Here is a 6000-nt window from a genome sequence, read left to right on the forward strand (position 1 = left end):
CAGCATGGAATTTGCTTGGGATTCTCTCTCCCTCTTTCTCTGCTCCTCTCCACTGCATTCTCTCCCTCTCTCTCAAATGAATAAATCTTAAAAAAAAAAAAAAGACAATCATTTGAAAATGGTACTTATCCAGAGAGAGAAAGCACAGCTGTGAGGGTTAAATGCAGGTATTCAGCCTACAGAAATGCAAGCAAAAAAAGTGATATGGGCCAAACTGGCAGCAATGTTGAAGGAAATGGGCCTGAATGAGGAGCGGTTGGAGCCAGTGGCTAGAAAGCAGATGCAATAATCTAGATTAGAGATGGCCACATTCTTTACCAAGGCAGAGTTCTAGCAGATAGAGATGAGAGGCCAAACACACATGAGTGCAGACTTAGCAGGGTTTTGTGACCAACTACAATGTGGGAGGCAAGAGAGAAGAAGAAACAGAACAATGCAAGAAGTTCCCAGCTGGGGAGGCAGGGAGCACTGTGTGTGTTGGAGAAGGAACAGAGTGGGAAGTACAGCTTGGGTGAGCAGGGAAATAATATGTTTATTCTTTCCCCCCTCTCTGAAGTGAACAATGTCTTTGGACATACAGGCATTCAGAGGGCAGTCTTAAATCTGATTCATACGTAGGAAGCACTCGATACTGTTGGTGGAATGAAATACCACTTTGGAACTCAGAAGAGGACTGAAGATATAACAGGAATTTAGGGTTGCAAATGTGACCAGTCATCATCCAAGAAGCCTCTTGACCCCAAATTACATCACAGTCTTTCCCTTCTTCCTCTTCACAACCCCTCTTCAAAATCCCTCTCCCTTTTGTCCTCTCAGGAAAATACTTGAAAACGGTACTTGAAATACTTAGGAGTTACCCTAGCATCTGTAATTTAATTGCTTGTGTTATTTTTATATAACTCTACATCTCTATACTATCGCATTTTTTAAAATGTACTGAAAAAAGTGCTTTTGAACTTTTATTCCAATCTTATCTTTTCTTGATGAAGTGACTTCTCTATATTAAAAATTCTCTAACACAAAATAGCAGGATTTTCTCCAGCCCTGTGTCCTGTCAGGAGACCTAGTCAATTGCCACCTTTGATTGAGTGAGTGAGTGAGTGAGTGAGTGAGTGATTAATTATGTTCAGTTAGCCACTGTATAGTACATCTTTAGTTTTTGATTAGTTTTGATGTAGTTTGGTTGTATATAACACCCAGTGCTCATCACAACACATGCCCTCCTCAATACCCATCACCCGGTTACCCCATCCTCCCACCTCCCCTCCCTTCTGAAACCCTAGATTTGTTTCCCAGGGCCCATAGTCTCTCATGGTTCATCTTCCTCTCTGATTTCTCCCCTTTCAGTTTTCCCTCCCTTCCCCTATGGTGTTCGGTGCTATTCCTTATGTTCCACATATGAGTGAAACCATTGATAATTGTTTTTCTCTGCTTGACTTACTTCACTTAGCATAGTCCCTCCAGTTCCATGTCAATGCCACCTTTGTTTTAAAAAGTGCTGGAATTAGCTATTTACGATTCTCCGTTTTCCTCACTTTTCCTTAGAGAGATCAGATAGAACTAAATAGGAATATGGAATAAAGTTTACATTTCCAAAGCAAAACCAAACCAAAGCACTTTAAATAGCTTCCTTAGTCCAGAGCTGGAGTCAATAATAAAAGGGATTTTACATGAAGTTAGGTATTAATCAGAAGTTTCCAGTTTCTTCCTATGTTTAATTAAATCCCCTGCTATTGATATTCCTACATTCTCCATTCATGTCTGAATGGTTGTTATGTTGATGAATAACTAATGTGCACCTATTAATCCTTTCGGGCGCATTACCTGAATGAAACTTTCCTTCATAGCATTTCAGGGAGCTGGGAAGGAAATCACTTTAGGGAGCAGCAGTTCCTGCCCTCTTGCCCTTCAGCCTCTTATACAGAGAGAAGTGCTTCGAGAGCCATGTCTCTGCTCACAAAGGTCTGAGGTGACTCTGCCTCCAGGTGCCCCCTGCAGGAGAGAATGTACCACCCATTGCCCCAGGGCCTCTTTGACCATCTCAGTCACCCTCAGTGATTGCAAATCAACAGCAGTTTGGATCCTTGGGGGCTACTTGGCGTGAAAATAAAGAAAAAAGAACATCAGTTGATTCCTCCCTTCTTTGGGGGAGAGACAAGCCAGGAACCACAAATTTTTCTTTTTCCTCCCACTATACAGGCCCATTACTTACCCAAGTTAACTCTGGAAATGCTTCATTTGACTCTAGAAAAGGAGCTACATATACAGTGTTCACATACCCCTTATTCCATTTATCATGAATTTATTTGATTACAATTCAAATTTTTCTTTACTTTTACTCAGTCTCTACTCTTTGGTGTTTATATAGGATATAAGTCTATTTATTACCTTTAAAAAAGAGACACTGAGCCAGTAAAAAGTAATCCAAAAGATTTATTGAAAGTACATATAAAGTAAGATTATTCTTTTATAATTTAAGTTAAAATAATTGGGAAAAAATGCATATACAGTATGAAGACAACTAATTTTAAAATAAAGCAAAGGGAGAAAAATATGCATGGAAAAAAGAAGTTAATAAAACCTACCAAACTCTTTGGTAATTGTCTTTAGGGAGGGGCAGGTAGACTTTGGGTCATTTTTTTCCTCTTCCTGCTATGTTTCTCCATTTTTTCACTTTTTCTTTAATGAGCATGTGTTTCCAAAGTTTCTGCCTCCCATTTGCTCAGTAAGTAATGACACTCATGTGCCCTTTTGACTCTCTTGCAATTTTTTGGAATCGCCCCCAGGTTGCTCCAGCAGTTTCTCACTGTTACTTAGATAATGTAGGAAGGCCATGATTTGGGTGAGCGTCCTGTCCTATGCTTCTGTAGTTAAGAATGAGAATGAGTGAGAGCATGAGTAACAGAGTCCCTGGAAAATGAGAAAAGTGATTCATAAATGTACCCTGATAACTTCTCTTGCTCACTTCTCTAAATGCCCCTCCACATTTTAGCTTCAATTAACTTTGTCATGTTTTTCCCTGGAGGGATAGCCCTGCTGAGGTCAGCCCTGTGCATTCCAAGTCCTTGAAACAGGCCATGTCATATCTCTAGTCCAAGAGTGTATACAGTTCCTTAACAGAATCCAGAGGCCTTTGGGGTCCAAATACATTTGTTTATTGCCCATTATCTGGCATTCCCATTGCCTTGGTTCTCTTACTAAAGAAAATATTTCTTCTGTGTATTTCTAAGAAAAAATTCAGAAAGATATAGACAAGGGTCTAAGGTCAGCTTCAGTGATCATTCGTGAATTCATTGTGTTATGTTTTATATATTGAACTTTTATAGATTATATTTTATATACTTTGACATATATTAATGTTTTATGCCCAGATGTAAACTGGATATAAAAGTACAAGAGACAGCTCATGCTGTCAAAGGGTTTCAGTGAGATTAAGGCCTAAGAAGGCAACTTGATAGGAAGAGCAATTACCATACCCTCTGGAAAGTGACATGTAGGTAAACACACAGGCTTTAAGAATACATGGGGGGCCTAATTCAGCTGAAGTGAGGGCATGGCCAGAGAAGACTTCCCAGAAGAGGCAGAGATGGGAAGGAAAAATAGGAGTTAGGGAGAAGAGGGAAGTGAGCAGGCATTCTGGCAGAGGGAATGGCATGTTCAAAGAACAGAATCAAGAGTGACTGTGATTACTTCAGGATGGCCTGAACACTATAAGAAGAGGAGAGCAAAAGACAGAGCTGGAGAGGCAGATGAAGACCTGTCATGTTATGCTCAGTGAGGACAATGGGTAAAGCACTGTAGGACTTTTAAGCAGGTGAAAGAAATGATCAAATACTGTGCCATCTTAAAGCTGGAGAGGACCCTAGAATCTGGTGTGCCATTTTGCAGTTGAGATCCAGAGAGATTAAGTGAGTTACACAATGTCACGCAGCTTATGAAATGGGTGGTGTTGAGTTTATTGCATGCCTGGGTGGCTCAGTCAATTAAGGTCTGACCCTTGATTTTGGCTCAGGTCATGGTCTCAGGGTGGTAAGATCAAGTCCCGAGTTGGGCTCTGGGCTCAGTGCGGGAGTCTACTTGAGATTCTCTCCTTCTCCCTCAGCCCCTTCCCCTGCTCACATGCTCATTCTCTCTCTCTCACCCTCTCTCTCTCGAATAAATAAATAAATAAATAAATAAATAAATAAATAACGTCTTAAAAAGGGTAGAGTTGAGTTCATGACAGTTCAGAATTTTTTCTGCTCCATCACGTTGTCTCTCCCAAAAGAGAGATGGCTGATGACAGTCCTATGAATCAAGGGTTCTGCACAAGACTTTACACTCAAGAATGAAGGTTACCTGCTCATGAGGCGGTTGCAAGTTTGGCCTCCCCCAATGAGAAGAAAGCAATCTTCACAGCCAAGGATAATTTCCCCAGCATTTCCAAAACCAGCAGAGTGTTCAAGATAGAGATAGGATCTGGGAAAAGAATGGAAAAGTGCATTCTGCTGGACAGAAGTCCTATTCTTACAGTATCTGCCGCAGCCTGGCTTTCTGTCCAAATGACTTCACCCTTCCCATTCCCCTCACCTTCCTATGTGCCCTGTTCTCTGCTGGTCTCTTTTTCATCCTTTCTTTTCCATTGCCCTCACTGTCTCCTTTTCTGTACCCTAAATGGGGGATAGACATAGTCAGAATTAATGGCTGAGAAGGTGGTTAGGATTATGGAGAGAAAACTAAAAATATCATAGGTCCCTTTCCTTTATTTGAGCTTTTAGCTCAAAATTAGCCTTCTTTTAACCTGTTTGCCAACCTGCCACTACATAGTGGGAACCCCAGCAATGCTGGGTAAAACCCATGACCAATGTGTCTGAATCCCCAAGGCTGAGCAGTTGATCTGTGGGATCCCTGGATCCTCCCACCAGAGATGAAAGGCCATCTGAACACTAAGCAGACCAGAACTCCAGCTTCCTCTGAGCCATCTAGGTGGGGTGAGTGGAGGGAAATGAGGCACTTGGAGGTCAGCCATTCCCAGCCCATCAGGCTCTGGCTGCTGGGCCTTGGCAAGCAATGCCAGAGAGAGGCAGAACCCTTGCCCCCCAGAGCCAGGCTGGGCCTCAGGGCCGAGTGCAGGCTGGATGAGTAGAGGAAAAGAGGCAGCGTCTGCCTTATTCCCCTGCCCTTTTGAACTTGTTTGGTCACCAGCAGGAAGACCGCCAGGGGAGCAGGGCACTTTGTGAAGGGAGAGGATGAAGCTCCTTGGGAGGGAGTCACTCTGTCTGTGCATGATGTATCAGCCCTCGGAAGCCAATCTCACTTGCAGATAAAGCGCATTTGTTTTGTCCAGCTTGGAGCTGACATGGGGAGTTTTGCTGGCGGGATGGTTTCCGGCCTATTCATCCTTCTTCTGGTAAAACCACCTCTTAGGGGAAGGCGTCTAGGTTGTTTCCTTTCCTCCGGGGCTGCTAAAGCACCTGCTGGTTTGGGGGCCTTCTGCTTACTCCAAACGGCCTCTGCCTCACGGGGACTTCTCCCCACAGCCACCTGAGCCACACAAGCCTTCTAGCAGCAGGCCTGTTGACAGGGAGCAAATGACTGATGAAACAAGAGAAACTCATCCCCTTCCAGGAAAAAGATGAAAGCAGCATGGGACTCGGATCTAGAAGTAGTGATTTCTGCTCCGGCTGGCAGCACTGGTGGGCTCTGACAGAGGATGGGAAAGGAATGTGTCCAGGGAGGCTCACAGGGTGGGAGAGGCACCACTCTTGGCCTTGCCACCAGTATCACAACTTTGAAAGTCTCAGAATCTATGGGAAAACAGGCTCTAACCTTTTTTTATTTTCTGGTTTAGTGTTTAAAGCATTAACTATTAGGTGCTTCTTGCATTTGCATTTAACAAAATGGCCCGATTGTAACCACACCACTCTTTGGTACATCACTTTGCTCCAATTCTGCTTGATATGAGTTCGCATTTGAAGATCGTTTATACCATCATTCAGTGATTCTGCAAGTAATTGTTGA

This window comes from Ursus arctos, unplaced genomic scaffold (genome assembly GCF_023065955.2).
Source record: "Ursus arctos isolate Adak ecotype North America unplaced genomic scaffold, UrsArc2.0 scaffold_6, whole genome shotgun sequence".
NCBI lineage: Eukaryota > Metazoa > Chordata > Mammalia > Carnivora > Ursidae > Ursus > Ursus arctos.